This window comes from Convolutriloba macropyga, chromosome 3, assembly GCF_964194025.1.
Source record: "Convolutriloba macropyga chromosome 3, txConMacr16.3, whole genome shotgun sequence".
Taxonomy (NCBI): domain Eukaryota; kingdom Metazoa; phylum Xenacoelomorpha; order Acoela; family Convolutidae; genus Convolutriloba; species Convolutriloba macropyga.
Genome location: NC_134470.1, coordinates 27,531,368 through 27,555,203, shown reverse-complemented (window position 1 = coordinate 27,555,203; position 23,836 = coordinate 27,531,368). Strand labels below are relative to the sequence as shown.

At 36.0% G+C, this 23,836-nt stretch overlaps 2 protein-coding genes across 2 annotated transcripts in view; both read left to right on the top strand.

The window, feature by feature from the left end:
- The window catches only part of LOC142336121 (glutarate-semialdehyde dehydrogenase-like), a 137,052-nt gene that overhangs the window by 77,176 nt on the left and 36,040 nt on the right, over positions 1-23,836 (top strand). The gene's annotated exons all lie outside the window — the stretch shown is intronic.
- Positions 4,062-23,836, top strand: part of LOC142336122 (ribosomal RNA small subunit methyltransferase NEP1-like) — a 77,893-nt gene continuing 58,118 nt past the window's right edge. Inside the window, exon 1 of the mRNA XM_075384673.1 lies at positions 4,062-4,084. The gene's annotated coding sequence lies outside the window, so the exon portion shown is untranslated. The remainder of the gene's footprint in view (positions 4,085-23,836) is intronic.

Below are 23,836 nucleotides of genomic sequence, written 5' to 3'. Positions count from 1 at the left end.
AGTACTTCTATCTCAGAACACCTAGAACAATAATTCCTTCTGCTTTAGAACCTAGTTGGACTTTTCCACTCCTACTTCGGCCCTCAATTGATTTGAATAAGTCCTTCACTATATTGAAAAACAATTTTTGTTAAACTGTCTAAAGATAGTATTTTGAGCTTGAAATCTGACAACGTGTTAAGTACTTCTATCTCAGACCACCTAGAACGATCATTCTTTCTGCTCTAGAACCTATTTGGACTTTCCCACTCCTACTTAGGCCCTCAATTGATTTGAATAAGTCCTTCACTATGTTGAAAAACACTTTGTTAAACTGTATAAAGATAGTTTTTTTGAGCTTGAAATCTGACAACGTGTTAAGTACTTCTATCTCAGAACACCTAGAACAATATTTTCTTCTGCTTTAGAACCTAGTTGGACTTTCCCACTCCTACGTAGGCCATCAATTGATTTGAATAAGTTCTTCACTATATTTAAAAACACTTTGTTATACTGTATAAAGATAAGATTTTGAGCTTGAAATCTGACAACGTGTTAAGTACTTCTATCTCAGAACACCTAGAACAATAATTCCTTCTGCTTTAGAACCTAGTTGGACTTTTCCACTCCTACTTCGGCCCTCAATTGATTTGAATAAGTCCTTCACTATATTGAAAAACACTTTGTTAAACAGTATAAAGATAGTATTTTGAGCTTGAAATCTGACAACGTGTTAAGTACTTCTATCTCAGACCACCTAGAGCAATAATTTTTTCTGCTTTAGAACCTAGTTGGATTTTCCCACTCCTACTTCGGCCCTCAATTGATTTGAATAAGTCCTTCACTATATTGAAAAACAATTTTTGTTAAACTGTCTAAAGATAGTATTTTGAGCTTGAAATCTGACAACGTGTTAAGTACTTCTATCTCAGACCACCTAGAACGATCATTCTTTCTGCTCTAGACCCTATTTGGACTTTCCCACTCCTACTTAGGCCCTCAATTGATTTGAATAAGTCCTTCACTATGTTGAAAAACACTTTGTTAAACTGTATAAAGATAGTTTTTTTGAGCTTGAAATCTGACAACGTGTTAAGTACTTCTATCTCAGAACACCTAGAACAATATTTTCTTCTGCTTTAGAACCTAGTTGGACTTTCCCACTCCTACGTAGGCCATCAATTGATTTGAATAAGTTCTTCACTATATTTAAAAACACTTTTTGTTAAACTCTATAAAGATAGTAATTTGAGCTTGAAATCTGACAACGTGTTAAGTACTTCTATCTCAGACCACCTGGAACGATAATTCCTTCTGCTCTAGAACCCACTTGGACTTTCCCACTCCTACTTAGGCCCTCAATTGATTTGAATAAGTCCTTCACTATATTGGAATACACTTTCTGTTAAACTCTATAAAGATAAAATTTTGAGCTTGAAATCTGACAACGTTATAAGTACTTCTATCTCAGAACACCTAGAACGATAATTCCTTCTGCTCTAGAACCTATTTGGACTTTCCCACTCCTACTCAGGCCCTCAATTGCTTTGAATAAGTCCTTCACTATATTGAAAAACACTTTGTTAAACAGTATAAAGATAGTATTTTGAGCTTGAAATCTGACAACGTGTTAAGTACTTCTATCTCAGACCACCTAGAGCAATAATTTTTTCTGCTTTAGAACCTAGTTGGACTTTCCCACTCCTACTTCGGCCCTTAATTGATTTGAATAAGTCCTTCACTATATTGAAAAACACTTTTTATTAAACTGTCTAAAGATAGTATTTTGAGCTTGAAATCTGACAACGTGTTAAGTACTTCTATCTCAGACCACCTAGAACGATCATTCCTTCTGCTCTAGATCCTATTTGGACTTTCCCACTCCTACTTACGCCCTCAATTGATTTGAATAAGTCCTTCACTATATTGAAAAACACTTTGTTAAACTGTATAAAGATAGTTTTTTGAGCTTGAAATCTGACAACGTGTTAAGTACTTCTATCTCAGAACACCTAGAACAATATTTCCTTCTGCTTTAGAACCTAGTTGGACTTTCCCACTCCTAAGTAGGCCCTCAATTGATTTGAATAAGTTCTTCACTATATTTAAAAACACTTTTTGTTAAACTCTATAAAGATAGTAATTTGAGCTTGAAATCTGACAACGTGTTAAGTACTTCTATCTCAGACCACCTGGAACGATAATTCCTTCTGCTCTAGAACCCACTTGGACTTTCCCACTCCTACTTAGGCCCTCAATTGATTTGAATAAGTCCTTCACTATATTGAAAAACACTTTCTGTTAAACTCTATAAAGATAAAATTTTGAGCTTGAAATCTGACAACGTTATAAGTACTTCTATCTCAGAACACCTAGAACGATAATTCCTTCTGCTCTAGAACCTATTTGGACTTTCCCACTCCTACTCAGGCCCTCAATTGCTTTGAATAAGTCCTTCACTATATTGAAAAAAACTTTTTGTTAAACTGTATAAAGATAGTTTTTTGAGCTTGAAATCTGACAACGTGTTAAGTACTTCTATCTCAGAACACCTAGAACAATAATTCCTTCTGCTTTAGAACCTAGTTGGACTTTCCCACTCCTACGTAGGCCCTCAATTGATTTGAATAAGTTCTTCACTATATTGAAAAACACTTTGTTATACTGTATAAAGATAAGATTTTGAGCTTGAAATCTGACAACGTGTTAAGTACTTCTATCTCAGAACACCTAGAACAATATTTCCTTCTGCTTTAGAACCTAGTTGGACTTTCCCACTCCTACGTAGGCCCTCAATTGATTTGAATAAGTTCTTCACTATATTTAAAAACACTTTTTGTTAAACTCTATAAAGATAGTAATTTGAGCTTGAAATCTGACAACGTGTTAAGTACTTCTATCTCAGACCACCTGGAACGATAATTCCTTCTGCTCTAGAACCCACTTGGACTTTCCCACTCCTACTTAGGCCCTCAATTGATTTGAATAAGTCCTTCACTATATTGAAAAACACTTTCTGTTAAACTCTATAAAGATAAAATTTTGAGCTTGAAATCTGACAACGTTATAAGTACTTCTATCTCAGAACACCTAGAACGATAATTCCTTCTGCTCTAGAACCTATTTGGACTTTCCCACTCCTACTCAGGCCCTCAATTGCTTTGAATAAGTCCTTCACTATATTGAAAAAAACTTTTTGTTAAACTGTATAAAGATAGTTTTTTGAGCTTGAAATCTGACAACGTGTTAAGTACTTCTATCTCAGAACACCTAGAACAATAATTCCTTCTGCTTTAGAACCTAGTTGGACTTTCCCACTCCTACGTAGGCCCTCAATTGATTTGAATAAGTTCTTCACTATATTGAAAAACACTTTTTGTTAAACTCTATAAAGATAGTAATTTGAGCTTGAAATCTGACAACGTGTTAAGTACTTCTATCTCAGACCACCTGGAACGATAATTCCTTCTGCTCTAGAACCCACTTGGACTTTCCCGCTCCTACTTAGGCCCTCAATTGATTTGAATAAGTCCTTCACTATATTGAAAAACACTTTCTGTTAAACTCTATAAAGATAAAATTTTGAGCTTGAAATCTGACAACGTTATAAGTACTTCTATCTCAGAACACCTAGAACGATAATTCCTTCTGCTCTAGAACCTATTTGGACTTTCCCACTCCTACTTAGGCCCTCAATTGATTTGAATAAGTCCTTCACTATATTGAAAAACACTTTGTTATACTGTATAAAGATAAGATTTTGAGCTTGAAATCTGACAACGTGTTAAGTACTTCTATCTCAGACCACCTAGAACAATAATTCCTTCTGCTTTAGAACCTAGTTGGACTTTCCCACTCCTACTTCGGCCCTCAATTGATTTGAATAAGTCCTTCACTATATTGAAAAACACTTTTTGTTAAACAGTATAAAGATAGTATTTTGAGCTTGAAATCTGACAACGTGTTAAGTACTTCTATCTCAGACCACCCAGAGCAATAATTTTTTCTGCTGTAGAACCTAGTTGGACTTTACCACTCCTACTTCGGCCCTCAATTGATTTGAATAAGTCCTTCACTATATTGTTGTGATAAACTTATTAAATAGCAATCTTTGCTATTTAATAAGTAGTGTTTCAGTTAATTTGATCGACGAACCAGATTTTATTCTTGGGTAGCCCTTGTCTACGAAGGGATTTTAGTGATCTGGTTTATGATAATAAATTGGCATCTGGCTCGGTTGTTCCCCTCAGACGAACAAAATTGGATTATCGTCTACAGCTCTCATTGGTATTTGTCAGAGATACTAAGCTACCGTTTACAGTGGTAAACGGATTCATAGGTATACGATTAGATTGAGACAATTATTTTCTAAGCTACCGTTTACAGTGGTGAACGGCCTCTTAGGTGTACGATTAGTAGATAATTATTACCATGCCTACACGAGCTCAAACTGCTAAGGAGAATTTTACCGAAAAAGAGATCCGCTGCAGTAACGAGGACTGTCCTGTTATTACTAAAGTCTGTGTTCCGAGCACCTATGATTGCAGCAGACCTTTTTTCTGTGGTTTCTGCGCTGCAATGAAAGAGAACCACCCAAAAAGCTATGCTAACGTGTTGGTAGATAATCTCACGAAAGAGAACAAAGCTCGCTCTTGTATAGCTCGCGAAATCCGGCAAGAGCAAATTGAACAAGATAACAAAAAGCTTAACCTGATTATCAAGGGCTCTGTTCCTTCCAATTCTCCAAACGATAGCGTTTTAGTACAGAATCTCGCCCAAGAAATTGGCGTAGAACTCAATTCTGACGATTTTGACTCCTTACGCATCGGAAAGAAGAACGCTGAAAATAGCCGACAGCTTTTATTGTTGAAGTTCAAGAGCGTTTTGAAACGCAAACAGTTTTTAGGAAATGCGAAAAAATTGAAAGACTCTAAGTCTTACTCAAATTTATTTGTAGACCCGGACCTAACGAAATCTGAACGAGAAGCACAATATCAACTGCGCGTCGAAAAACGCAGCCTACAGCAGAAATACACTAACAAGAGCTTTGTGATCAGAAACGGAAGAGTGACTGAACGAAAATGACTACGAAATGAAACAAGCAACTGCTTGGATCTAAAAGTTCTAATGTTTAACGTTCAAAGCTTAGTCATGTTGGATAGACGCCTCACCTTGACTGAGCTACTGATAGCAAAACAACCCGACCTAATTGGAATTGTTGAGACCTGGCTTGATGTTTCGGTACCGGATCCGGCTGTGTTCTGTGGGCTTCCATACACTGTAATTGGACGGTTCAACAGGCCGGAAAGGCAGCACGGAGGACTCCTTTTAGCAATCAGTAATTCATTTTCCAATTCAATCGAGGTTTCAGATGTCCGAATTGAAGAACTTTTTATCAGTTGCTTGCTTAAATTTGAATCATCATATCTAGGTTTAGTGCTTGTTTATCTACCTCCGAAAGGCTCCAAGTTTTATGTATCTATGTCGGAAGCCACAGAAAAGCTACGTTTTGTTATGACTAACTTTGAGAAAATTAGAGTGAACAATTGTTCGGGAGAGTTGCATACGATTATTTTGGGTGACTTCAATTTCCCTTCTGTGAATTGGGACTGCATGAAGTCTTCTCGATCCGATGAGCAAATATTAATAGATTTTTTGGCTCAAGATTTCCTGATGGATCAAATTATCCGAAATCCAACTCATAAACACGGAAATATTTTAGACTTAGCATTTGTCTCGCAAGCTGAGGCTTGGGACTACGAGCTGTTAAGTTCCAAACTTTCAGATCATACACCCGTCCTCTTGACATACTCAGCGAAATATATTCCTTGCAATAACTTTTTATCAGAGTATTCGCTGAGCAGTTTTGACGAGACAGCATTCCTGCAATCTCTTAACATTGATAGCCAACTGCCAAACTCGCCTATAAATGGGAACTTAAACCAATGCTTTTCTTCTCTCTGGTTATCCAACTTTCAGAATGCATTGTCCTCTTCCTTAGCGTTGAAGCGCAAAAAGAGGCGTTCTTTGCCCTTCTTTTATTCATCCTTAACCGTTCATTATCTCAACAAATTGGAGACTGCCAGGAGGCGGAAAGCCGGTGGCTTAGCCATCAGAAAACTTGAAAATGACGTTTCTCAGTTTATCGAACTCGACAAAGCTTCTTTTTTGAGTTCTGCCAAATTCTTTTCGACTAATGATGCGTTCAAGTTATTGAAGCGGCTTAGTGGTAGACCTAGTCTACCAAGTAAGGTATATTGGAAGTTTACTGAAGCTGAAACAGTTCTCGACAAGGCTAACCTCTTCAATTCTTTCTTCAAATCAGTCTATTCCGAACTCTCGAACGGTTCTGTTGACTTCGTTCAAGAAACCACCTCGGATATTTTCCTGTCAGAAATTTGTTTCGACAGTCTTCAGCTATGCGAGTTTCTTAGAGATATTCCGACAGGTACTATTGCGGCTTGTGACGGTATTCCACCTTTTATTTACAGTTCTTGTTCCGAACTGCTTGCACCTTATGTTCATTCTCTCTTTCGCTTTATCTTACGAACAACTTGCTGGCCATTATTCTGGAAATGTGCTCATGTAACACCTATTCACAAGAAAGGATTAAAGTCTGACATAGAAAATTATCGCCCTATATCTATTCTGCCACGACTTTCCCTTGTATTTGAGAGAATAATCTTTAATTATTTATATTCGAAGATTCGACACAAAATTAATTCTAATCAGCACGGTTTTCAACAGGGTCATTCAACAATTACACAACTTGTTCTCTTCATAGACGAGTTGTATGCCAATTTTGACAATAATTGGGAGCAAATTGTACTATACCTTGACTTCAGTAAAGCATTTGATACTGTCAATCATGCAACCCTTATTAGTAAACTGGCCTATTTTGGATTAGACCTCGAGTTTAGAAACTTAATTAGATCATATTTGGCGGATAGAACGCAACGAGTTTGTATCGATGGAAACCTTTCTGACATTGTATCTATAGGTAGTGGTGTTCCCCAAGGAAGTGTTTTGGGACCACTGTTGTTTTTGGTTTATATAGACGATATGCTGTCTCTTCCCAAAAATTCCAATTGTTACTGCTTTGCGGATGATACCAAGTTGGTGTGCTCTTCAACAAATGTTTTTGGTGACAGTCAGGAGGACATCAATCGATTGTATAATTGGTCCAATTCTAACAGCTTGAAGTTCAATGCATCAAAATGTTCTTATATCCATATTTCAAAGAAAACTACTGGTGATTTGTTCTTAAACAACGAAAAACTGCGGAAAGTGGAATCAACGACCGATCTTGGCATTGAAGTTACTAGCTGTCTAAGATGGGACTTTCACATTCGATCTAAACAAAGCTAAACAAAGCAAAACAGAACTTCAATTACCTCAGACACAATGTCCCATACAGTTTGCCGAACAAAGTTAAATTCAACCTGTATTCGGCTTGTGTTTTGTCTGTGTTACTGTATGGTTCTCCTGCCTGGCATGCCGGTCTAACTCATTTGCGATTACTCGAGAAGTTTAACAAAAAATGTTTGCGTTGGTGTTTTGGTAAAAAGAGCTATAGTGATTTATTGTTGGCTGCTGATACGATTCCCATTGCATACCAGCTTCTAAACCTTGATCTGAAACTTTTTGCTACCATCGCTACAGGAAAGAGTTGTATTACGTTCGAAAATTTTTTCATTTTTAAGAAGAAGAACAGATCTTTACGCAGCGAGAACAAACAGTACCTGGTTTCTAAATACCCACGCAAATCGGTCACTGAAACATCATTTTTTAACAGAGTAACTCTTTTGGTCAACAATTTTAATGATTCTAGTGATATAAACATTTTATTTCCCCCTGCAAATATTAAATCGCTCTTAAAGGGTTTCTTCGTCAGTCTACGTGATTTAAAATACGATATATCAAGAACCTGTACATGGTCAATCAAATGTCGCTGTGCCGTTTGCAGATGTTGAATATATTTTAGAATATTTCCTTTAATTCATATATTTTCCTTTACTGCTACCTTCTGTAAAGATCTTTTCTAGTACTGTCAAAAATCCTTCAATGGTAAATTCAAGTCTTTTACTACTACTACTACTACTACTATTGAAAAACACTTTCTGTTAAACTCTATAAAGATAAAATTTTGAGCTTGAAATCTGACAACGTTATAAGTACTTCTATCTCAGAACACCTAGAACGATAATTCCTTCTGCTCTAGAACCTATTTGGACTTTCCCACTCCTACTTAGGCCCTCAATTGATTTGAATAAGTCCTTCACTATATTGAAAAACACTTTGTTATACTGTATAAAGATAAGATTTTGAGCTTGAAATCTGACAACGTGTTAAGTACTTCTATCTCAGACCACCTAGAACAATAATTCCTTCTGCTTTAGAACCTAGTTGGACTTTCCCACTCCTACTTCGGCCCTCAATTGATTTGAATAAGTCCTTCACTATATTGAAAAACACTTTTTGTTAAACAGTATAAAGATAGTATTTTGAGCTTGAAATCTGACAACGTGTTAAGTACTTCTATCTCAGACCACCTAGAGCAATAATTTTTTCTGCTTTAGAACCTAGTTGGACTTTCCCACTCCTACTTCGGCCCTCAATTGATTTGAATAAGTTCTTCACTATATTGAAAAACACTTTTTGCTAAACTGTCTAAAGATAGTATTTTGAGCTTGAAATCTGACAACGTGTTAAGTACTTCTATCTCAGACCACCTAGAACGATCATTCCTTCTGCTCTAGAACGCACTTGGACTTTCCCACTCCTACTTAGGCACTCAGTTGATTTGAATAAGTCCTTCACTATATTGAAAAACACTTTCTGTTAAACTCTATAAAGATAAAATTTTGAGCTTGAAATCGAACAACGTTTTAAGTACTTCTATCTCAGAACACCTAGAACGATAATTACTTCTACTCTAGAACCTATCTGGACTTTCCCACTCCTACTTAGGCCCTCAATTGATTTGAATAAGTCCTTCACTATATTGAAAAACACTTTGTTAAACTGTATAAAGATAAGATTTTGAGCTTGAAATCTGACAACGTGTTAAATACTTTTATCTCAGACCACCTAGAACAATAATTCCTTCTGCTTTAGAACCTAGTTGGACTTTACCACTCCTACTTCGGCCCTCAATTGATTTGAATAAGTCCTTCACTATATTGAAAAACACTTTCTGTTAAACTCTATAAAGATAAAATTTTGAGCTTTAAATCTGACAACGTGTTAAGTACTTCTATCTCAGAACACCTAGAACAATAATTCCTTCTGCTCTTGAACCTATTTGGTTTTTCCCACTCCTACTTAGGCTCTCAATTGATTTGAATAAGTCCTTCACTATATTGAAAAACACTTTCTGTTAAACTCTATAAAGATAAAATTTTGAGCTTGAAATCTGACAACGTGTTAAGTACTTCTATCTCAGACCACCTAGAACAATAATTTCTTCTGCTCTAGAACCTATTGGGACTTTACCACTCCTACTTAGGCCCTCAATTGATTTGAATAAGTCGTTCACTATATTGAAAAACACTTTTGTTAAACTGTATAAAGATAAAATTTTGAGCTTGAAATCTGACAACGTGTTAATTACTTCTATCTCAGACCACCTAGAACGATAATTCCTTCTGCTTTAGAACCTTTTTGGACTTTCCCACTCCTACTCAGGCCCTCAATTGATTTGAATAAGTCCTTCACTATATTGAAAAACACTTTTTGTTAAACTGTACAAAGATAGTATTTTGAGCTTGAAATCTGACAACGTGTTAAGTACTTCTATCTCAGACCACCTAGAACGATGATTCCTTCTGCTCTAGAACCTAGTTCGACTTTACCACTCCTACTTCGGCCCTCAATTGATTTGAATAAGTCCTTCACTATATTGAAAAACACTTTCTGTTAAACTCTATAAAGATAAAATTTTGAGCTTTAAATCTGACAACGTGTTAAGTACTTCTATCTCAGAACACCTAGAACAATAATTCCTTCTGCTCTTGAACCTATTTGGACTTTCCCACTCCTACTTAGGCCCTCAATTGATTTGAATAAGTCGTTCACTATATTGAAAAACACTTTTGTTAAACTGTATAAAGATAAAATTTTGAGCTTGAAATCTGACAACGTGTTAATTACTTCTATCTCAGACCACCTAGAACGATAATTCCTTCTGCTTTAGAACCTTTTTGGACTTTCCCACTCCTACTCAGGCCCTCAATTGATTTGAATAAGTCCTTCACTATATTGAAAAACACTTTTTGTTAAACTGTACAAAGATAGTATTTTGAGCTTGAAATCTGACAACGTGTTAAGTACTTCTATCTCAGACCACCTAGAACGATAATTCCTTCTGCTCTAGAACCTATTTGGACTTTCCCACTCCTACTTAGGCCCTCAATTGCTTTGAATAAGTCCTTCACTATATTGAAAAACACTTTTTGTTAAACTGTATAAAGATAGTATTTTGAGCTTGAAATCTGACAACGTGTTAAGTACTTCTATCTCAGACCACCTAGAACGATAATTCCTTCTGCTCTAGAACCCACTTGGACTTTCCCACTCCTACTTAGGCCCTCAATTGTTTTGAATAAGTCCTTCACTATATTGAAAAACACTTTCTGTTAAACTCTATAAAGATAAAATTTTGAGCTTTAAATCTGACAACGTGTTAAGTACTTCTATCTCAGAACACCTAGAACGATAATTCCTTCTGCTCTAGAACCTATTTGGACCTTCCCACTCCTACTTAGGCCCTCAATTGATTTGAATAAGTCCTTCACTATATTGAAAAACACTTTCTGTTAAACTCTATAAATATAAAATTTTGAGCTTGAAATCTGACAACGTGTTAAGTACTTCTATCTCAGACCACCTAGAACGATAATTCCTTCTGCTTTAGAACTTATTTGGACTTTCCCACTCCTACTTAGGCCCTCAATTGATTTGAATAAGTCCTTCACTATATTGAAAAACACTTTTTGTTAAACTATAAAGATAGTATTTTGAGCTTGAAATCTGACAACGTGTTAAGTACTTCTATCTCAGACCACCTAGAACGATAATTCCTTCTGCTTTAGAACTTATTTGGACTTTCCCACTCCTACTTAAGCCCTCAATTGATTTGAATAAGTCCTTCACTATATTGAAAAACACTTTTTGTTAAACTATAAAGATAGTATTTTGAGCTTGAAATCTGACAACGTGTTAAGTACTTCTATCTCAGACCACCTAGAACGATAATTCCTTCTGCTCTAGAACCTATTTGGACTTTCCCACTCCTACTTAGGCCCTCAATTGATTTGAATAAGTCCTTCACTATATTGAAAAACACTTTTTGTTAAACTGTATAAAGATAAAATTTTGAGCTTGAAATCTGACAACGTGTTAAGTACTTCTATCTCAGGCCACCTAGAACGATAGTTTCTTCTGCTCTAGAACCTATTTGGACTTGCCCACTCCTACTTCGGCCCTCAATTGATTTGAATAAGTCCTTCACTATATTGAAAAACACTTTCTGTTAAACTCTATAAAGATAGAATTTTGAGCTTGAAATCTGACAACGTGTTAAGTACTTCTATCTCAGACCACCTAGAACGATAATTCCTTCTGCTCTAGAACCTATTTGGACCTTCCCACTCCTACTTAGGCCCTCAATTGATTTGAATAAGTCCTTCACTATATTGAAAAACACTTTCTGTTAAACTCTATAAATATAAAATTTTGAGCTTGAAATCTGACAACGTGTTAAGTACTTCTATCTCAGACCACCTAGAACGATAATTCCTTCTGCTTTAGAACTTATTTGGACTTTCCCACTCCTACTTAGGCCCTCAATTGATTTGAATAAGTCCTTCACTATATTGAAAAACACTTTTTGTTAAACTATAAAGATAGTATTTTGAGCTTGAAATCTGACAACGTGTTAAGTACTTCTATCTCAGACCACCTAGAACGATAATTCCTTCTGCTTTAGAACTTATTTGGACTTTCCCACTCCTACTTAAGCCCTCAATTGATTTGAATAAGTCCTTCACTATATTGAAAAACACTTTTTGTTAAACTATAAAGATAGTATTTTGAGCTTGAAATCTGACAACGTGTTAAGTACTTCTATCTCAGACCACCTAGAACGATAATTCCTTCTGCTCTAGAACCTATTTGGACTTTCCCACTCCTACTTAGGCCCTCAATTGATTTGAATAAGTCCTTCACTATATTGAAAAACACTTTTTGTTAAACTGTATAAAGATAAAATTTTGAGCTTGAAATCTGACAACGTGTTAAGTACTTCTATCTCAGGCCACCTAGAACGATAGTTTCTTCTGCTCTAGAACCTATTTGGACTTGCCCACTCCTACTTCGGCCCTCAATTGATTTGAATAAGTCCTTCACTATATTGAAAAACACTTTCTGTTAAACTCTGTAAAGATAAAATTTTGAGCTTGAAATCTGACAACGTGTTAAGTACTTCTATCTCAGACCACCTAGAACGATAGTTCTTTTTGCTTTAGAACTTATTTGGACTTTCCCACTCCTACTCTCCTACTTAGGCCCTCAATTGATTTGAATAAGTCCTTCACTATATTGAAAAACACTTTTTGTTAAACTGTATAAAGATAAAATTTTGAGCTTGAATTCTGACAACGTGTTAAGTACTTCTATCTCAGACCACCTAGAACGATAGTTCCTTCTGCTCTAGAACCTATTTGGACTTTTCCACTCCTACTTAGGCCCTCAATTGATTTGAATAAGTCCTTCACTATTTTGAAAAAAACTTTTTCTTAAACTGTATAAAGATAAAATTTTGAGCTTGAAATCTGACAACGTGTTAATTACTTCTATCTCAGACCACCTAGAACGATAATTCCGTCTGCTTTAGAACTTATTTGGACTTTCCCACTCCTACTTAGGCCCTCAATTGATTTGAATAAGTCCTTCACTATATTGAAAAACACTTTTTGTTAAACTATAAAGATAGTATTTTGAGCTTGAAATCTGACAACGTGTTAAGTACTTCTATCTCAGACCACCTAGAACAATAATTCCTTCTGCTCTAGAACTTATTTGGACTTTCCCACTCCTACTTAGGCCCTCAATTGATTTGAATAAGTCCTTCACTATATTGAAAAACACTTTCTGTTATACTATATAAAGATAAATTTTTGAGCTTGAAATCTGACAACGTGTTAAGTACTTCTATCTCAGACCACCTAGAACAATAATTCCTTCTGCTTTAGAACCTATTTGGACTTTCCCACTCCTACTTAGGCCCTCAATTGATTTGAATAAGTCCTTTACTATTTTGAAAAAAACTTTTTGTTAAACTGTATAAAGATAAAATTTTGAGCTTGAAATCTGACAACGTGTTAAGTACTTCTATCTCAGACAACCTAGAACGATAATTCCTTCTGCTCTAGAACCTATTTGGACTTTCCCACTCCTACTTAGGCCCTCAATTGATTTGAATAAGTCCTTCACTATATTGAAAAACACTTTCTGTTAAACTCTGTAAAGATAAAATTTTGAGCTTGAAATCTGACAACGTGTTAAGTACTTCTATCTCAGACCACCTAGAACGATAATTCTTTATTGCTTTAGAACCTATTTGGACTTTCCCACTCCTACTTAGGACCTCAATTGATTTGAATAAGTCCTTCGCTATATTGAAAAACACTTTTTGTTAAACTGTTTTAAGATAGTATTTTAGTATTTTGAGTGCGAAATCTGACAAGGTGCTAAGTACTTCTATCTCAGACCAACTAGAACGATAATTCTTTCTCCCCTTAGAACCTATTTGGACTTTCCCACTCCAACTTAGGCCGTCAATTGATTTGAATGAGTCCTTCACTATATTGAGAAACACTTTTTGTTAAACTGTATAAAGATAGTATTTTGAGCTTGAAAGCTGACAACGTGTTAAGTACTTTCATCTCAGACCACCTAGAACGATAATTCTTTCTGCTTTAGAGCATATTTGGACTTTCCCACTCCTACTTAGGCCCTCAATTGATTTGAATAAGTCCTTCACTATATTGGAAAACACTTTGTTAAACTGTATAAAGATAGTATTTTCAGCTTGAAATCTGACAACGTGTTAAGTTCCTTTTTCTCAGACCACCTAGATGGAAAATTAGCTCTGTACAGCGCAGAAAAAAACCACTCAGTGGGTGCACACTGGACTCAAATAATTGCTTCGCCTCACCACAGGAGACTGAAGAGCACTCGGTGAGTGCTGACACACGACCTGAATAATTGCCGTTCTTGGTCACAGGCGGTCTTGAGCAAAAGAAAAAAGAGAGACACGCATCGCTCAAGCCGTCACTGTGTTGCCCAAGAAAGAGCGCTGCACCGCAGCACTGAGACCAAAAGAACGAGGCACTGGATGAGTGCTAACAGGACTCAAACAATTGCAGCGCTTCATCACAGGAGGCTCAGAGCAAGCACAAAAAAAAGCTCAGGCCATCACTGTGAGCGCTGAAAAGCAAAGAGAGCACAACGTGCGAACTCACAGTTTGAGGGTTGAAGACAGCTGTTGTCGCGCCAAACAAACAAACAAATGCTCTGAAAAAGAGAGCATTTGGTCTAACATGAAAAGAAACATAAACACAGAGAAACACCGAAACGCAAGGAAAGACGCCCGCAAAACACGCCCGCACCGCACGTACGTCCCCATTATGAGGTGCACCAAAGCCCAGAGGTGGGGGGAGCCGACTAACCGGCGTCTCAACGGGACAAGGGGGGGGGGAGGTGCACCCCATGGGGCGAAACGCCCTCACCATAGAATAATAGTATACATAAGTAATAAGGGGAGAGAAGATCAACCCCTCAACCAATATGGCTGAAAATTGGAGTAGAGTTTCCCCACAATACATGGGGTCTACAGTGCGTATACTGGTACCCCAAAACAACAATTTGCCTACTTTCCCAAGGAAATTACATGATTTTGGGCATGAATTCACGGGGGTTGGGGGGGTCACTTGCAGAGTGAAAAATTCACGGGGGTTGGGGGGGTCACTTGCAGAGTGAAAATTGACCCCCTAGATCTCGGAAAACCCTATACAAAATATATATGGCGAGATTCCCCGTTACAGATGGAGTTCAGCGCACCTATTCTTGCAGTTAAAACAATAATTTTCAGCTTTTCACAAGTAGAAACAAGAATGGTACCGGACACGAATTGATCAAAATGGGGGTATGTGTCCTGGCCAATTTCTCGAAAACGGCTGAAAGAAACGCCATTTACAGGGATCCAAGTACGGCTCACGCCGAGTTCAAATTAAAAAAACAGATCAAAAATCGGTTCACTCTACGAGATAATCCAACATAAAGGTACCGTACCAAATGACAAAATAGGCCAAGTACGAGTAACGTTTCGCTAAAATTCACCACCTGAACTACGTAAAACTACATACAAAATATATATGGGGAGACTCCTCACTAACTGAGGATTTCAAAACACTAACTTTCGCAACATAGTTCAAAGCTTCAAGGTGTCAATGGTGTCAACCGGATGGTGTCAACCCCTTCTGGGGCTAAAACCGAGGGCAAGTTTACTGGCCAATTTCTCTAAAACGGCTGTACAAAAACAAACGCCCTTAGTACATTTTGTAGCACTGCTTGAGATACGCATCATATTAAAAAATGAGCCCAATCGGTACATTTTTCGAGGAGTTATAGCAATTATAAGGTATCGTACCAAATGACCATAGAGGAGAGTGACCCCACCTTCAGAGCTAAAATTGGACACCTAAACCTCAGAAAAAGCTATATAAAGTATACATATTCAGAATCTAAGTTAGACGAGCTATTCAAAACACTAATTTTGTAACCTGAAGTAAAAAATTCAAAACTTCAAAACTGGTGCCGGATGGTGTCAGCTGCTTGTGGGGCTAAAACCGAGGGCAAGTTTGCTGCCCAATTTCTCTAAAACGGGGGAACAAAATTAAACCCCCTTAACACGGTTTGTAGCACTGCTTGAGATACGCATCATATTAAAAAATGAGCCCAATCGGTGCACTCTAGAAGAAGTTATAGCAAAAAGTAGGTACCCTGCCAAATGCCCAAAAAAAGCGAGGTGACCGCTGTTCAGAGCCAAAGTTCAAGGTCTGAACTACATAAAACACCATATAAAATATATATGGGGATACTCCCCACTACCTGGGAATTCTAAAACACTAACATTTGTTAGGTAACTATGGTGTTTTAATGTACCGAAATTCGGGTCACTCAAGATAGCCCGAAAATTTGACTTTTTTCGAATTCAAACATTAATAACTTTTTTATTAGGACGATAATCTGCTAAAGTACTGGAAACCATTTAAACACTGCAAGCAAGAGGGGTTCAGTGCCAACAAAAATGGGACGACTCCCGTTTAATTTGGTCCAGTACTTTAGCAGATATTAACAAAATACTGTTTTGTACCCCATTTTTTGGGCTAAAATCGAAGCCCAAAATCTCCGGAACTGACGTAAAACAACGTGAAACAGAGTTGCCGGCGTATTTGTGGGTGTGATTCTGGTCCACTTTGACGTTCTGGGTGAAAGAATTTCCCACCTCACCATGAAAGTTATGATGTTTTGTGTGTTTTGACATAAAACAACATCCACAGAAAAAGATGAAATCGTGAAAAAAGAAAAAATGTTGAGTTAACCCCATTAATTGATACAAATAGCTTCAAGAACTTAAATACTGTCCAGAAAAAACAAAAAGCACGCCCCAAAAACTTGTTCATTTGCAAAAAAAACACCAGTCATTCATTTGCTCAAATGACCTAACTTGACTACCAAATTTCATGTTTCGCTAAAATACACCATCAAAACCTGTAAATAAATGGTACAATATGTAAATAGGGATACTCTCCATCTACTGAGCAATCCAAAACACTATAATATTTAATCTTGGCACAAAAAACTCCAACTTAATGTCACCGCCGAATTAGCCGAAAATGGTCGATAATCGAGGTTCGGCGCTTACAGAGCAGAAATTGACCCACTCAACTCCATAAAACCATATAGACAATTTATATGGGGATACTCCCCACTATCAGCGAAATCCAACAAACCTATATATGTAGTGATTTTGGGGTATCCATTATTGGGGAACTCCAATATCACCTAAAAAGTTGACTTTTTTTCAAATTTACCAAACAATAACCTTTTTACCAAGCCGAATTAGGGTAATAAAATTATTGGAAGGGCCCGACTGTTACAATACCAACACAATGAGTCCATGTTGGTAGAATTCTGCTAAGCACTTGCCTACTTATCAACAAAACAACTAATTGTACCTCTATCAACCTGAATCTGAAAGACTTTAAAAAAATGGAAACTACATGAGGAGCATACGTCGTTACCGCTTCTTTATTAGTGTAATTCAGTTTTCCAGAGATCTATTTTATGCAGAAATAATAATTTTTGATTTAATACATAAGGAAGAGAGATTGGAATCAAGTTGATCCACTTTAAAACCACTACGTTTCCTGTTGTTATCATTTGAAGAAATTAAAGACACTTTATACCGTTTTTCTGAAACTTCAGTATTGATATTCACTTCAAAAACTCCGAATGGCTCCTAAATTACTTGTTTGATCCAGAAGTATCCGTAGGGCTGAAGAGTGGGAAACCTTAATTTTAAACTTAACCGTAACTTTTGCGAAACTTAATAAACGACAGGAAATAGTTTCATAAATGCTTGTTTTGTCCTCTATAATTTGTAGAGAGCCCTGTTTTGGAAACCTGTACCTAAAATTAACAAACAAACTCAGTTCAACGGACAGGGTTTTAAAGCAGTGCTGATGGAGGAAAATGGAATTGGTTCGAATTAAAAAGAATATCAATCTGATTCTAAAAGACTTTAAAGAAATGAAGCTAAATGAGGACCGTATGTCGTTACGGCTTCTATATTTTTTAAACCAACTTTCCAGAGGTCTATTTTATGCAGGAATATGGTCCAGAAAACACAAAAAGCACGCTCAAAAACTTGTTCAATTGCAAAAAACACCATTCATTCATTCATTTGGTCAAATGACATAATTTGACTACCAAATTTCAGGTTCCGCTAAAATACACCATCAAAACCCGTAAATAAATGATACAATATGTATATAGGGATACTCACCATCTCCTGAGCAATCCAAAACTTATACTACTTGATCTTGAACAAGAAATTTCAACTTTATGTCACCGCCGAATTAGCCGAAAATGGCCGATAATCGAGGTTCGGCGCTTACAGAGCAGAAATTTACCCACTCAACTCCATAAAATCATATAGACAATATATATGGGGATACTCCCCACTATCAGCGAAATGCAACGCACCTATATTTGTAAGGATACTATGGTATTTTGGGGTATCCATTATTGCGGAACTCCAATAGCACCTAAAAAGTTGACTTTTTTTTTCAAATTTACCAAACAATAACCTTTTTACCAAGCCGAATTAGGGTAATAAAATTATTGGAAGGGCCCGACTGTTACAATATCAACACAATGAGTCCATGTTGGTAGAATTCTGCTAAGCACTTGCCTACTTATCAACAAAACAACTAATTGTACCTCTATCAACCTGAATCTGAAAGACTTTAAAAAAATGGAAACTACATGAGGAGCATACGTCGTTACCGCTTCTTTATTAGTGTAATTCAGTTTTCCAGAGATCTATTTTTTGCAGAAATAATAATTTTTGTTTTAATACATAAGGAAGAGAGATTGGAATCAAGTTGATCCACTTTAAAACCACTACGTTCCTGTTGTTATCATTTGAAGAAATTAAAGACTCTTTATACCGATTTTCTGAAACTTCAGTATTGATATTCACTTCAAAAACTCCGAATAGCTCCTAAATTACTTGTTTGATCCAGAAGTATCCGTAGGGCTGAAGAGTGGGAAACCTTAATTTTAAACTTAACCGTAACTTTTGCGAAACTTAATAAACGACAGGAAATAGTTTCATAAATGCTTGATTTGTCCTCTATAATTTGTAGAGAGCCCTGTTTTGGAAACCTGTACCTAAAATTAACGAACAAACTCAGTTCAACGGACAGGGTTTTAAAGCAGTGCTGATGGAGGAAAATGGAATTGGTTCGAATTAAAAAGAATATCAATCTGATTCTAAAAGACTTTAAAGAAATGGAAGCTAAATGAGGACTGTATGTCGTTACGGCTTCTATATTTTTTAAACCAACTTTCCAGAGGTCTATTTTATGCAGGAATATTGTCCAGAAAACACAAAAAGCACGCTCAAAAACTTGTTCAATTGCAAAAACACCATTCATTCATTCATTTGGTCAAATGACATAATTTGACTACCAAATTTCAGGTTTCGCTAAAATACACCATCAAAACCCGTAAATAAATGATACAATATGTATATAGGGATACTCCCCATCTACTGAGCAATCTAAAACTTATACTACTTGATCTTGAACAAGAAATTTTAACTTTATGTCACCGCCGAGTTAGCCGAAAATGGCCGATAATCGAGGTTCGGCGCTTACAGAGCAGAAATTTACCCACTCAACTCCATAAAACCATATAGACAATATATATGGGGATACTCCCCACTATCAGCGAAATGCAACGCACCTATATTTGTAGGGATACTATGGTATTTTGGGGTATCCATTATTGGGGAACTCCAATATCACATAAAAAGGTGACTTTTTTCAAATTTACCAATCAATAACCTTTTTACCAAGACGAATTTGGGTAATAAAATTATTGGAAGGGCCCGACTGTTACAATACCAACACAATGAGTCCATGTTGGTAGAATTCTGCTAAGCACTTGCCTACTTATCAACAAAACAACTAATTGTACCTCTATCAACCTGAATCTGAAAGTCTTTAAAAAAATGGAAACTACATGAGGAGCATACGTCGTTACCGCTTCTTTATTAGTGTAATTCAGTTTTCCAGAGATCTATTTTATGCAGAAATAATAATTTTTGTTTTAATACATAAGGAAGAGAGATTGGAATCAAGTTGATCCACTTTAAAACCACTACGTTTCCTGTTGTTATCATTTGAAGAAATTAAAGACTCTTTATACCGTTTTTCTGAAACTTCAGTATTGATATTCACTTCAAAAACTCCGAATGGCTCCTAAATTACTTGTTTGATCCAGAAGTATCCGTAGGGCTGAAGAGTGGGAAACCTTAATTTTAAACTTAACCGTAACTTTTGCGAAACTTAATAAACGACAGGAAATAGTTTCATAAATGCTTGTTTTGTCCTCTATAATTTGTAGAGAGCCCTGTTTTGGAAACCTGTACCTAAAATTAACAAACAAACTCAGTTCAACGGACAGGGTTTTAAAGCAGTGCTGATGGAGGAAAATGGAATTGGTTCGAATTAAAAAGAATATCAATCTGATTCTAAAAGACTTTAAAGAAATGGAAGCTAAATGAGGACCGTATGTCGTTACGGCTTCTATATTTTTTAAACCAACTTTCCAGAGGTCTATTTTATGCAGGAATATTGTCCAGAAAACACAAAAAGCACGCTCAAAAACTTGTTCAATTGCAAAAAACACCATTCATTCATTCATTTGGTCAAATGACATAATTTGACTACCAAATTTCAGGTTTCGCTAAAATACACCATCAAAACCCGTAAATAAATGATACAATATGTATATAGGGATACTCCCCATCTACTGAGCAATCCAAAACTTATACTACTTGATCTTGAACAAGAAATTTCAACTTTATGTCACCGCCGAGTTAGCCGAAAATGGCCGATAATCGAGGTTCGGCGCTTACAGAGCAGAAATTTACCCACTCAACTCCATAAAACCATATAGACAATATATATGGGGATACTCCCCACTATCAGCGAAATGCAACGCACCTATATTTGTAGGGATACTATGGTATTTTGGGGTATCCATTATTGCGGAACTCCAATAGCACCTAAAAAGTTGACTTTTTTTTTCAAATTTACCAATCAATAACCTTTTTACCAAGACGAATTAGGGTAATAAAATTATTGGAAGGGCCCGACTGTTACAATACCAACACAATGAGTCCATGTTGGTAGAATTCTGCTAAGCACTTGCCTACTTATCAACAAAACAACTAATTGTACCTCTATCAACCTGAATCTGAAAGACTTTAAAAAAATTGAAGCTACATGAGGACCATATGTCGTTACCGCTTCTTTATTAGTGTAATTCAGTTTTTCAGAGATCTATCATATAGAAAACTAATAATTTTTGATTTAATACATAAGGAAGAGAGATTGGAATCAAGTTGATCCACTTTAAAACCACTGCGTTTCCTGTTGTTATCATTTGAAGAAAATAGACTCTTTATACCGTTTTTCTGAAACTTCAGTATTGATATTCACTTCAAAAACTCCAAATGGCTCCTAAATTAATTCTTTGATCCACAAGCATCCGTACGGCTGAAGAGTGGGAAACCTTTATTTTAAACTTAACCGTAACTTTTGCGAAACTTAATAAACGACAGGAAATAGTTTCATAAATGCTTATTTTGTCCTCTATAATTTGTAGAGAGCCCTGTTTTGGAAACCTGTACCTATAAATAACAAACAAACTTAGTTCAATGGACAGGGTTTTGAAGCAGTGCTGACGGAGTAAAATGGATTTAATTCGAATTAAAAAGAATATCAATCTGATTCTAAAAGACTGTCGTTACCGTTTCTATATTTGTGTAATTCAGTTTTCCAGAGGTCTCTTTTAAGCAGGAATACTAGTTTTTGATTTAATATATTAGGAAGAGAGACTAAATTTAAGTTGATCCACTTTAAAAACCACTGCGTTTCCTGTTGTTATGATTCAAAGAAATTAAAGTTTCTTTAAAACGTTTTTCTGAAACTTCAGTATTGATTTTCACTTCAGAAAGGCCGAATGGTTCCTAAATTACTTGTTCAATCTAGAAACATCAGTAGGGCTGAAGAGTGGGAAACTTTTATATTAAACTTAACAGTAACTTTGCGAAACTTAATAAACGGCAGGAAGTACTTCCATAAATGTTTGTTTTGTGCCCTTTAAATTGTAGAGAGCCCTGTTTTGGAAACATGTACCCTAAAAATAACAAAAATAACTCAGTTCAACGGACAATGTTTTAAAGTAGTGCTTTGGGCGGGAAATGGAATTGGTTCGAATTAAAAAGAATATCAATCTGATTCTGAAAGACTTTAAAGCAATGGAAGCCAAATGAGGACCATTTGTCGTTAGCGTTTCTATATTTGTGTAATCCAGTTTTCCAGAGGTCTATTTTAAGCAGGAATACTAGTTTTTGATCTAATATATGAGGAAGAGAGATTGAATTCAAATTGATCCACTTTAAAACCACTGCGTTTCCTGTTGTTATGATTCAAAGAAATTGAAGTTTCTTCAAACTGTTTTTCTGAAACTTCAGTATTGTTTTTCGATTCAGAAACCCCGAATAATTCCTAAATTACTTGTTCAATCTGGAAACATCAGTAGGGCTGAAGAGTGGGAAACTTTTATATTAAACTTAACAGTAACTTTGCGAAACTTAATAAACGGCAGGAAATACTTCCATAAATGTTTGTTTTGTGCCCTTTAAATTGTAGAGAGCCCTGTTTTGGAAACATGTACCCTAAGAATAACAAAAAATAACTCAGTTCAACTGACAAGGTTTTAAAGCAGTGGTTATGGCGGGAAATGGAATTGGTTCGAATTAAAAAGAATATCAACCTGAATCTGAAAGACTTTAAAAAAATTGAAGCTACATGAGGACCATATGTCGTTACCGCTTCTTTATTAGGGTAATTCAGTTTTTCAGAGATCTATTATTTAGAAAACTAATAAGTTTTGATTTAATACATAAGGAAGAGAGATTGGAATCAAGTTGATCCACTTTAAAACCACTGCGTTTCCTGTTGTTATTATTTGAAGAAATTAAAGGCTCTTTATACCGTTTTTCTGAAACTTCAGTATTGATATTCACTTCAAAAACTCCAAATGGCTCCTAAATTAATTCTTTGATCCACAAGCATCCGTACGGCTGAAGAGTGGGAAACCTTTATTTTAAACTTAACCGTAACTTTTGCGAAACTTAATAAACGACAGGAAATAGTTTCATAAATGCTTATTTTGTCCTCTATAACTTGTAGAGAGCCCTGTTTCGGAAACCTGCACCTATAAATAACAAACAAACTTAGTTCAACGGACAGGGTTCTGAAGCAGTGCTGATGGAGTAAAATGGAATTAATTCGAATTAAAAAGAATATCAATCTGATTCTAAAAGACTTTAAAGAAATGGAAGCTAAGTGAGGATCATATGTCGTTACCGTTTCTATTTTTGTGTAATTCAGTTTTCCAGAGGTCTCTTTTAAGCAGGAATACCAGTTTTTGATTAATATATTAGGAAGAGAGACTAAATTTAAGTTGATCCACTTTAAAAACCACTGCGTTTCCTGTTGTTATGATTCAAAGAAATTAAAGTTTCTTTAAAACGTTTTTCTGAAACTTCAGTATTGTTTTTCGATTCAGAAACCCCGAATAATTCCTAAATTACTTGTTCAATCTAGAAACATCAGTAGGGCTGAAGAGTGGGAAACTTTTATATTAAACTTAACAGTAACTTTGCGAAACTTAATAAACGGCAGGAAATACTTCCATAAATGTTTGTTTTGTGCCCTTTAAATTGTAGAGAGCCCTGTTTTGGAAACATGTACCCTAAGAATAACAAAAAATAACTCAGTTCAACTGACAAGGTTTTAAAGCAGTGGTTATGGCGGGAAATGGAATTGGTTCGAATTAAAAAGAATATCAACCTGAATCTGAAAGACTTTAAAAAAATTGAAGCTACATGAGGACCATATGTCGTTACCGCTTCTTTATTAGGGTA